The sequence below is a fragment of the Herpailurus yagouaroundi genome, unplaced genomic scaffold (assembly GCF_014898765.1).
Source record: "Herpailurus yagouaroundi ecotype Mexico unplaced genomic scaffold, PumYag 195, whole genome shotgun sequence".
In the NCBI taxonomy this organism is placed as follows: domain Eukaryota; kingdom Metazoa; phylum Chordata; class Mammalia; order Carnivora; family Felidae; genus Herpailurus; species Herpailurus yagouaroundi.
This window is the reverse complement of record NW_024412426.1, coordinates 17,355,776-17,367,618: the sequence shown is the minus strand read 5'-3', so window position 1 is coordinate 17,367,618 and position 11,843 is coordinate 17,355,776. Positions and strand designations below refer to the sequence as shown.

At 49.2% G+C, this 11,843-nt stretch overlaps 1 long non-coding RNA gene across 1 annotated transcript in view; it reads left to right on the top strand.

Moving 5' to 3' along the window:
- The first annotated feature begins 997 nt into the window (after nucleotides 1–997).
- LOC121011909 (uncharacterized) overlaps nucleotides 998–11,843 on the top strand; it is a 29,650-nt gene continuing 18,804 nt past the window's right edge. Inside the window, exon 1 of the long non-coding RNA XR_005781853.1 lies at nucleotides 998–1,217. This is a non-coding gene — a long non-coding RNA (uncharacterized LOC121011909). The remainder of the gene's footprint in view (nucleotides 1,218–11,843) is intronic.

The following is an 11,843-nucleotide window of genomic DNA, read 5'->3' as shown; positions in this document are numbered from 1 at the left end:
GAAGTAAGTCAGTATAAGAGGAAGAGAAGATTTTTAAGAATTTTTGCTCTGGTCTACATACCTCCTTTCAACAACGTCAAGAAGAGGAAGTGAGTGATACAGTGGTTGTTGAACAGGGCATCGCTCAGAAACTGAACCATAAGCATCCTAGTGTCGTTGCAGAGCAGTACATCTTTGGGCACCAGCTGTGTCCCAGGCACCCAGCATACCAGGCTGGTCTGGAAACTGTGTCTGAAGGTAGGGATCTGAGTCACTCAGGACTCTGTCCTTTAGCCAACAGATCTAGACCCAAAAGCTACTGTGGGACTGGCAATTCGGGGTTCCTATGGGCAAGCATGGCTATGGGAGTAGCTGTTCTCCTGTGTACCAGGTGTCTGTGTATATTCAACAGTAACGCTTCAGTTAAAAATAATGGAAACCACATGATGGAGGTTTAAATAGGCATTTATTTTTCTCAGTATGTCTAGAGGCAGTTGCTGCTGGTGTTGATTCAGAAGCATCATGCGGTCAGGGCTGTAAAAGTCAAGGCTAAAGTCTCTGAGGTTCGCTTGATCACTCCCTCACAACTGCAAAATGGCTGCTGAAGTACCAGCCATCAAATTCTCATTCACAGCAAGAAGAATGGAGAAAGGATCAAGAATCTCACAGCAGAGTTCCTTCTATGTCTCATTAGTTTAGAACTGTGTTGCATGGTTCCCCCCCCCCACCCCAATGGGAAAGGTAACCAGTTGGAGATGGAGTTTGGGTTAGATTGGCTGTCTTGTGCCCACTGCTATTTCTTCCAACCCCAGCTGGGGTGACTGTACCTAAAGTGTAAGTTAATAAAAGCTTAAGGTACTGCCTCCTTGGGAGGAGACAGGAATAGTTCAGAAGCCTTCAAGACTCAAAAGATATGAAGCCACAAAAAGTAGGAAAACAGGTGGGTGGATAAAGATGTTGAATCTGGTCCTGCTTCAAACTGAACCGTGGCAGCGTTCGATGGTGAGCCCAGCCACTTCATGCCTGGATAGGAGGTGCCCAGGCGACGCGCCAGTGAGCGGTGAGTTAAAGACAGGAGCCCATCTACAACTCCCCACTTCCTCGTGTTCCCTCGGCACCTCCAGAAATGAGAAAAAAAATTGACTTCTGATGGGAAGGGGGATTCTCAGCCCAAGTCCCCTCCAACATCAACTCCAACCACTCAGGAACAAGCAGTTCAACTCTATTTCCCCAAAGAGGTAAGGAGCACGAACGTGCCAGGCCCCAGGTAAGGTGAACTGCTACGATTCACAGGACCTTGCAAACCACCCCCCCACCCCCCCACCCCCGCCCCAGTCTTGCCCTCAGGAAACCCTGTCTAATCAGCACCGGATTACTGAGGAAAAGCGTGCATCTAGCAAAGCCAGAGGTCCCATGCAAGAACCTATTTGATTTGTAGCAGAGAATTATATTTTGTTATTTGTTATTTTACGGCATCGCAATTTGAATTATATATGGTGGGGAGGGGGGAGACGCCTCCCACCAAACTTCACACTTTCAGTTGAGCCGGCCCCCCGCCCCCCCCCCCAGGGCAGGCACTGTCTTTTTCTCTTTTTATCACCAGCACCTAGTGTTTGAGTATGCAGACTCAGAGGCGTGAATGGGGCCCCTGCTGTATCTTGTCTGTCCTTGGGGCACAGAAATCCTCTCCAGTGTCTTTATCAACCTAAGGGTGAGGCTTCAGCTTTGTGAGCTGTGTGTAGAATGAGCAGCGACTAAAACCAGTTTAAGAACCCAAGGTAGCAATGACGTTTTTAAAATTATGAAATATTTCAGACACGCACCCATTTTCTTTGAAAGAAGTTGGAGCCCATGAGGCTGGTCTGTGCAACGAGGTCACTGTCGACCCCTCCGGTGCCTTTGCTCAGTGGGTGAGAGAGGGAGGCCGCTCCAGGGGTGCAGGGAACAGCTGTGTGGCTCGCCTCATCCAGGGAGAAGGCCACATGGAGTGAGGGTGGGGATCACCTAGGAACTGCTGGGCTGCTAAGGCGGAGCTCCAAGTGGCCCCTCATGAGCCCACCCGGGGCTCTGGTGAGAGGGCAGGGCAAGGCAGCCATGGGGGCCTCCTGAGTCCCTCCCGAGAAGGGTAGTGCTCCCGGCTGGGCTTCTGTGCTCCTGGGCAGACTCAGACAGCGCTGCAGGTTCCCTAAAGCAGCCATGCGCTCCTGGATGTAATGGCCCTGATGATGGGTTTGAATCCAATGCTCGTAACTGTGCTGCTCCCGGATCCCTGGGAGTTGCAAATGGAGACAGACCTAAATGAATATTAATCATCGGAGCCAGGTGTTCTTTGTGTCCTGTTGTACTTTGAAATGACTCTTTCTCTGCTTTGAAGTCCGGAAAAAAGGCCGTACCCTGGGAGATTGTGGACAAGTGCTCAGAATCCCTGCTCCTTAAATCTAGGAGAAAGGGGAGGGAGGAGGGGGCTGGGGGTGGAAGGGGGTGGGAAGCCCAGCACCAGGAGGGACGGGCACATCTGAGCTGGAACTCTCCAGACTCTGCCCTTGCCCCCCACCCCCACCCCACAGGTGACTCAACCAGGCTGGGCAGTTGGCCCAAGGGTAACCAAATCACAGCTCGGTGGGTGGTCCCGACATGGGCAGAGAAGGTGCTTTCTTTAACAGGGTCAGTGGCACTCAGCCAGAGACAGCCCTTGAGAGAGCCTTGGCCAGGATGTGTCCTGGGCCTGCAGCAGACACAGTCTGCTCTCTCCTCTGCCCCGGGGATCCTGAGCACGGGGAGGGAAGATGGAGGAAGTGATCCCCTCGGCGCTCCGCTCAGTGAGTGCCCTGACCAGGGGAGCCCTGCCTCATACCTCTCCTTCCATGAAACCTTGAGGGGCCAATGAGGGGGTCTCCGCGTGTGGAGGAAGGAGCCTTCCTGCCAGGCACGTTTTCTTCTTGTTCCTCCTCCGCCCCTGCCAGGGCAAGCGCATGTTAACCGGCCAGGGTTTCATCTCTAAAAGTGGACTAGCTGATCTGGAAGATCGTATTTGCTAATTTCAGTTGACCAAAGGCGCTCTGAAAGAAACACTAGGAGTTGTGTGTGTGCTCTGGTCCCTCGCGGGCTGTGGTGGAATCAGAACCTGATCCCCACCATTCTCTTGAGCGGGGACAGGCTAACACTCAGCAGTAGCTCGTAGGTGCCTGTGAGAACATGACTCGTGGAGCTTCCGATAGGAAAAACCTACCTTGGAAGCGACTATTGAACACATCTTCTGGAACTCCTACTGTAGACTTGGTCCTGTTCTGGATGCTGAGGATATAGTCATGAGCAAAAGACACGCAGTCTCACCCTCAGGAAGCTTACATTCCAGTGTTGGGAGACAACACACTGACAAGAAAAAATGTGTGTGTGTGTGTGTGTGTGTGTGTGTGTGTGTGTGTGTGTAGGTACACTCATGCATGCACATGTCCCGGATAGGGATATTAACTATGAAGGAAGATGAAGCAAGATAAAGGAGAGAGAGTGTGTGAGGGGTTCTTACATAGGATTGACCGGGGAAGGCCTTTCTGAGAAGGTAGAGTTTGAACAGAGGCCTGAAGGGGGCACGGATTCAGGTATGTGATGGAAGAGTTTCCAGGCAGAAGAGCAGCCAGTGCAAAGGCCCTGTGGCAGGAGCAGCCAATCCACCAAGGTGGATTAAATACCTCTGTGTTCTCCCTGCTTCCTCATTTTACACAACAGACAACTTCCTTTATAGGTTGTCATGTACACCGAATGATTGTTAAAAAACAATCTTTCCCCACTGAACTGCACTGAAATTTCAGAGATGCTCTGCCTTCTTTTTGTTCAGTTTTCAAGTGTCAGTGACTCCTAGGTACAGGTCAAGGTCAACTGCTCTCACCTCACCTCCTCAGCAGCTCTGATAGGTAGCTAGTTATGTGTGAAATTTCAAGGTATTCCTAGGAAAGCTTACGGTTTCAAGAAGCCAAAGGAATTCATTCATGTACTACCGAATCATCCCATTATATCCTTTGGTTTTTGACGCATACAACCCTGGAGGGTTATTAGCCAATGGTACAGATGTAGAAATTAAAGCTCAGCTCAGTGAGGTTAAGGTAGTCTTTTTTTTTTTTTATTTTTTTTTTAACGTTTATTTAGTTTTGAGACAGAGACAGAGCATGAATGGGGGAGGGTCAGAGAGAGAGGGAGACACAGAATCGGAAGCAGGCTCCAGGCTCTGAGCCATCAGCCCAGAGCCCGACGCGGGGCTCAAACTCACGGACCGTGAGATCGTGACCTGAGCCGAAGTCGGACGCTCAACCGACTGAGCCACCCAGGCGCCCCGAGGTTAAGGTAGTCTTAACTCAAGCAGAGGCACCAGGACATGGTGAAGGCAGGACTCAAAGCCAGATTCTTCCTGAGCCCAGTGTAGCCTCCCAGCAGGGAGCCCAGGACCACCTGTGGCCCACAGTCGTATCCTCTTGACATGGATTGAAGCGGAATGTCCAGAGACGGGCCAGTCTCCAGAGGGAACTCTGACTACTGTCGATCACATGACATCGGATCCACTTCGTCCCTATTTGTGACCTACCGGCCCCCATAGGGTACAGTACATTTTGGCTGCCTTCTCACCGTGAACATCGACATTTGCTCTGGGAGCATTGTCAAGGTTAAGCAACTGCCAGGGTGGCTTGTCAGATCTCTCTCTACACAAGCTGCACATCATCGGCCCTGGTGCCTCCGTCAGCCTGGACACTTGCCGGCGGCCCTCACCCGCCCCGGGGGGGGCCTGGAGGGTCTCTGTGGCTTGGAGGCATTGGCTGGGTAGCGGTCTGCTGGGAAGTAGGGCTCGAGAGCCCACCAGCCCACCCCCATGAAGTTTAAGGTCCTCCCCCTACAATGAATATGCCTGAGAGTACCAAGCCAGTTGAGTACCCTGCATGGAAAGAAAAACCCAGCCCCAGAAAGACAAACGGTAGCTAACGCTCGAGTAGTTCTTGACGACCCACGTCGGTCGTAATGGGCACTTGATTGTCGGCTAGAGTTCTGGCAGCACCGATGCCTGGATCCACGCGGTCAGCAGGAGGGATGTCAGCACGCCCCAAGTCATCCCTCTGCTTAACTCGTCCAGTTGAATGAGCTCCAGCCTGTGGGATCTGGCCGGGGTCCTGCCCACCCGCGTAACTAACAAGAGGACAGAGATCTTCTTTTTTTTTAACTTTAGCGTTTATTTTTGTTTTTGTTTTGTTTTGTTTTGTTTTGTTTCTTTTCAATATATGAAGTTTATTGTCAAGTTGGTTTCCATACAACACCCAGTGCTCAACCCAACAGGTGCCCTCCTCAATGCCCATCTCCCACCCCCCATCAACCCTCAGTTTGTTCTCAGTTTTTAAGAGTCTCTTATGCTTTGGCTCTCTCCCACTCTAACCTTTTTTTTTTTTTCCTTCCACTCCCCCATGGGTTTCTGTTAAGTTTCTCCGGATCCGCATAAGAGTGAAAACATGGTATCTGTCTTTCTCTGTATGGCTTATTTCACTTAGCATCACACTCTCCAGTTCCGTCCACGTTGCTACAAAGGGCCATATTTCATACTTTCGAGGACAGAGATCTTTAACACAGTAGGACCCTTCTGGTTCTAGTCCCAAGAGCCCATATTCAAAAACTCCCAGCACCCTCGAGGGATGGACCAGGGATTATGAGTCACTTTTGTGAATAGATCCCTTTTTTTTTTTTAAACAAAGGAATTAGGTGTTAAGAATTTGGACTCTGGGATTAAATTTACTTGGTTTCTTGAAGATAGAGACCCCGGCATGTACTTTACGGGGCTTAATAAACTGTAGTGTAACACACATACAGACAGGTGCACACGACCCAGCCGCACACTGTGCAACCCCTCACACACGGAACGCACCCACTTTATCTGTGTTCTTTTTTTTCTTTTCCTTTTGAGAGTTAAATAATGCATGTAAACTACTCAACACAATGCTTGGCATGTTGGGAAGCTCTAGAAACATTAATTACTATGCAGAAGCAAGGCCTTGTTATGTGTGCGAAGCACGGGGTCTGGGGCCCGTCTGTTGGTTCCTGCCCATTTGCTGCCCAACCCTCAGGGCTCCAGAAGGCCTGAAGAGGAGGAAAAGAAGGGGCTCAGGAATCCTGACTTGCCTGAATCAGACTAAATGTTTCCTGAGCGGCTCCGCAAAGCAGGAGTCTGTTCTATAAGCTGCAAAGCCCTGCCTCTGATGAGGAGCTGGAGGGCAGAACGGTCCATTCTCCCAGGCGGAGTGGATTAAAATGTAGTCAAGGCTAGGACTTGGTGATTGGCTGGGTGAGGCACCCCACACCCTGCCTTGGCCCCCAGGTGAGCTTCGGGCTCTGGAGGCACCTGGCAGCCTCACCAGCGTCCTGGGGGGCCCAAGACTCGGGGCGCCGGGTGGTCAGCACTGCAGGTGGGGGCTTGTCGAGGGCCTCCCGGGGGCCCTCAGGAGGCTGAAGGTGGGAGGGCTACCTTGGTGGCCTCACCCCGAATAACTCAAGCAAAGGGCTTGAAGCACGACTGTCACGCTCCTCTGGTCCATAAGTAACCCAGCCTGTAAATATTTATGTGCCTCGGTGCCGTGACACTGTCACAGTCTTTCGTCCCCCCCTTTCATCCCGCCCCCCCCCCCCAAGGGCAGCTCCTGAACAGGCTGCCACAGGACCAGAGACGAGGGTATGTGGAAGGAGACTGTGAGGGCTGGGAGGGCCTGGGCTCCCTCCGTATGTTCCTGTCTCTTGCGGAAAGGGAAGGATACAGCACTTCGATTCAAACATTTACCTAGCACCTGCCGGGCGCAGGCACAGAGAAGATTTAAAGATGAATCAGCCGCAGACGGAGCCCTCGTGTGGCTCCCGGTGGGGAGAGGACCCGTGTGCATCACCATCTAGGCAGACCGGCGGTGGCTTTTTGCAGGCACACGTCTCGGGGTGCTGTAGAGGCACGTGGTGGAGGGGGCGGGGGCGGGGGGGGGGACAGGGAACGCACGGTGTGAAATCATGGCACGTTTCCACCATGAAAGGGCATTCCCACACAGGGCTTCGCAATGGGAGGTTCAAGGAGGTTCTAGGGTGCTCGATGTGGAGGCCGGGACCTGTGTGTTTATCCAACAAATATCTGGGTGCCTGTTATGGGCCAGGGTGGGGTGCTAGAAGCTCAGATGTCAGAGCGAGGGCAGTGGTAGAATCAGACAAAAAGGCAGGGTTTGCCCATTTTATGAGAACTTTGAAAATCCAACTGAGAAAGCAAGTATCTTTTTTTTTTATTAATTTTTTTTAATCCCTTTATAGGGGCGCCTGGGTAGCTCAGTCGGTTAAGCGTCAGACTTCGGCTCAGGTCATGATCTCATGGTTCATGAGTTCAAGCCCTGTATCGAGCTCTGTGCTGACAGCTCAGAGCCTGGAGCCTGCTTCGGATTCTGTCTCCCTCTCTCTCTGCCCCTCCCATGCTCATGCTCTGTCTCTCAATAATAAATACATGTTAAAACAATATTTTTAAAAAATTCCATTACAGTTAACATAGCGTTATGCTAGTTTCAGGTGTACAAGATAGTGATTCCAATTCCAAAAATTACTCAGGGCCCATCAGGTAAGTGTGCTCTTCATCTCCATCAGCTGTTTCACCCATCCCCCACCCACCTCCCCTCTGGTGACCATCAGTTTGTTCTCTAGAGTTGAGTGTTTCTTGGTTTCTCTCTTTTCTTTGCTCATTTGTTTCTTAAATTCCACATATGACTGAAATCATACAGTATTTGTCTTTCTCTTTTTTTCACTTAGCATTATACTCTCTAGATTGATCCATGTTGTTGCAAATGGCAAGATTTCATTCTTATTTATGGCGGAATAATAGTCCATTCTATATATGCACCACCTTTTCTTTATTGTTCTGTTGATGGCAGCGTCCATAACTTGGCTTTTGTAAATACTGCTGTGATAACCATAGGGGTGCAGGTATCCCTCTGAATTAGTGTTTTTGTACTTTGGGGGTAAAAACTCAGTAGTGTGATTGCTGGATCATAGGGTAGTTCAATTTTTAACTTTTTGAGGAACTGTTTTCCACAGTGGCTGCACCGGCTCACGTTCCCACCAATAGTGCATGGGGGGTTCCTTTTCCTCCACATCCTCACCAACACTTGTTTCTTATGTTCTTGATTTTAGCCGCTCTGACAGGTGCGAGGCGGTATCTCATTGTGATTTTGATGTGTGTTTTCCTGGTGATGAGTGATGTTGAGCATCTTTTCATGTGTCTGTTGGCCATCTGGATGTCTTCTTTGGAGAAATGTTTGTTCGTGTCTTCTGCCCATTTTTAAATTGGATTATTTGGTTTTTGGGTGTTGAGTTGTATCAGTTCTTTTTTTTTTTTAATTTTTTAACGTTTATTTATTTTTGAGACAGAGAGACAGAGCATGAACAGGGGAGGGGCAGAGAGAGAGGGAGACACAGAATCGGAAGCAGGCTCCAGGCTCTGAGCCATCAGCCCAGAGCCCGATGCGGGGCTCGAACTCACGTACCGCAAGATCGTGACCTGAGCTGAAGTCGGACGCTTAACCGACTGAGCCATCCAGGCGCCCCTGTATCAGCTCTTAATATATGTTGGAAACTAACCTGTTGTTGTCTATGGAAAGCAAATATATTTGGACAAACTAGGAGAGATGGGACAAAGATGCACAAGGGAGGAGATGACTAAAAGGCCATCTCCCTTTCCTTCAAAGTATGTAGCTCGACTCTTTGAAGAAAAGTCTCTAAATGAGGGAAGGAAGGAGGGGCACCTGGGTGGCTCAGTAGGTTGAGCATCCGACTTTGGCTCAGGTTATGATCTCATGGTTCGTGAGTCTGAGCCCCGTGTCGGGCTCTGGGCTGACAGCTCAGAGCCTGGAGCCTGCTTCAGATTCTGTGTCTCCCTCTCTCTGTCCCTCCCCCCTTGTGCTCTGTCTCTCTCTCTCTCTCAAAAATAAATAAACATTTAAAACAATGAGGGAAGGAAGGGGACACACACATGAACATACATACATACATACATAGACTTTAATTTCAGGAGGAGCTATTATAGTTCACCAGAAATCCAACTTGGTGAAAGGCCAAGGAAATTGGGGCTGCTGTAGCTCCCAGAGGAAGTCTAGGAAGACTGCCATCAATCAAGCCTTTGGACTCCAGGATCTTTGGGGAACCTGCCCCTGGAAAGATAATATGCTTCATGCCTAAGGTTGGCAGAACGAGCTGGACAAGGCTGTTGTGGTGAATCCTAACAGAATCTGAATACACGAAAAGAGAGATAAAGAAGACAACACCAAGCCAGCTCCCTTGTTGAAGCTGGATAAAGACCATGCTTTAAAGTCATCTGATGGCTGGGGGCCGCTGAGAGTGGGGGCCACGAGGGCACAGCACCTGGAGCAGTCACCTTTGGCCACACCACCACAGGGCTGCTGTTTGGAGTGGCAATCACACCTTTGCCACGAGAATATGTAAGACTATCGTGACAGCACAGGAGCCATATTTGCTGATGCTTTGGAGAGTGTTGGGGGATTATAATTCTAATTAACATTAAAAATGTAGTATAATTAAAAGTAAGATCTCCCAAGCCAAAAATCCTCTTCACAAAGGTAGTAGAGAAAGAGAACACTTTTATTATTGAATAAGCATTAAGGCAGAATGTGATGTGCATTACAGGCAGTCTGCTAAGGGATTGCAAAGAGGAATCTCCCCCTTATCTAGCCAAGCAGACACAGCCCATTAAATCCGTGTTCCCGAGATAATCAATCACTGATCCTCTAGTGAGAGGACCCGACACCTGTGTCACGCATACTTCGTCCTAACTTTATATTAGTAACTGGGGAGACCACTTGTGTTGGCTTTATCTGGAAGAGAAACGAACCTCTCATTCTTTGGGACGGAAGGTGGTTTTGCAAAGTGGAGGAAGGCACCCACAGAAGTTGCCCTCCCACAGCAAGTGGGAGGGTGGAGGGCGCTGGCTCCCTGGATGTTTGCATTTCAAAGAAAAAATGGCTCCCAGGTCCTGGAGGAGACATTCTTGAGTTGAGAGACGAGAGAGAGACGTAAGTAGCCATTATAAAAGTGTATATATATCTGGAAAGGACTGAAAAAGAAATTTTGAGTCAAAAGGAAGGTTTCTTTTCCCTTATTTTCAACAAGGAGAGTTAAGCTGCTTATTTTTTAATTTGCCTTTGTCCGTAATTACGATCTCCTCTCTGTGTTACCACAAAATAATAACATTCCAACCTTCTCCCTGGGCCACTTGCAGTTGTCTAAGTGTCCAGCAAGCCCACAGTAAAATGCAAACAAAGCAATTACTAGGATTACAAATTAATGTAAGGATGAATTTTAAAATTCAATATAGTGTTTGCCTTGAGGATATAACTTTTTTTATTTCCTTAAGTAATCTCTGCATCCAATGGGGCTCAAACTCACAACCCCAAGATCAACAGACTGAGCCAGCCAGGGGCCCTGGGGAAATCACCTTTAAACAGAGAATCATTCACCTGTGTTTATTCATCCATAGTGGGACTAGAGAGAGTGTAGATCCCAGTGTTAGCCAGGTGACATTAGACATTCTTTTGCAGTTTCTAATGGTTTGTCTATTAATTACATGGGTTTTTTTTTTCCTTTTCTACATCATACTTGCAATCAAACCAGTTTGTGTGTGTGGTGTGGGGGGGGGGGGGTGTGGGTCTGTGGTGTATGTAGAGTTTGGGCACCTGGTTGCATATTGAGTACCTTTGATGTGGGAAACAAAAGCAAAAGAAAGATATTATATTTCCTTATAAGCTACAGCTCATTGACAAGTCATTGAGACAGGCAGAGTGACCTTCCTCTAGGGGCTCAGCTGCCTCAATGATGACACTTCGCTAAGGGCAAAAGGTAATCTTGGCCCAACCCTTCAGGATCCCGTAAGGCTACTTTAACATACAAAAATTCCTTTGGAAACTTCCTTTATCTCTACCCCCCAAGATATAGGTTGGCAATCATCCTCTAAGCATTCGGCCCACTGATACACATCCGAAGGGTCTCGTGACTGAGCTTTTACTACACAGTCATAAATGACCTTTTCCTAATGATAGCTGGTCCCTCAGGATCCTCGAAACCTTGTTTCCAAAATACCTTGGAGGCCTGTGCTGTCCCGAACCCACTCCCAACCTGAAGGTATATAATCAGTCACCCGTCGCAACCCCAGTGCAGCTTTCTACCCAGAGGTCCGGTCCCCAGGCTTTAATAAAACCGCCTTTTTGCCCCTAAGACCTCTCAACAATTTTTTCCTGGCCGTCGGCTCCGAACCCCCACAAGTTTTCCACATCACATTTCCTTTGTTATTATAAAACTCACCAGCGAACGTGTCCCGCTTGCACCCTGCTAATAGTCGGACTGCTGGGCTCAAGGGCACTTGAGTGTAGACCGTGTCCACGCTGAGGGCAGTTTCCAGTTCCACTGGCCAGAAATGTGTGGTTGTGGAGCCACTGAGGCAAGTGCAGACACAAGGCTGGACACACAACATTCTTTCCTAGTAAATGTGATTTTCTTTTTTTTTTTAACGTTATTTATTTTTGAGAGACAGAGAATGAGCAGAGAGGGAGGGAGACACAGAATCTGAAGCAGGCTCCAGGCTCTGAGCTGTCGGCACAGAGCCCGACGCGGGGCTCCAACTCACGGACCGCGAGATCATGACCTGAGCCGAAGTCAGCAGCTTAACCAACTGAGCCGAGGTGCCCCCCCCAAAAAAAAATTTTTTATGTTCATTCTTGAGAGAGAGAGAGAGAGAGAGAAGGAGAGAGAGAGAGAGACAGACAGACAGAGTGCAAGTGTGTGTGCGCGGGGGGGGGGGGGGGGGGGGG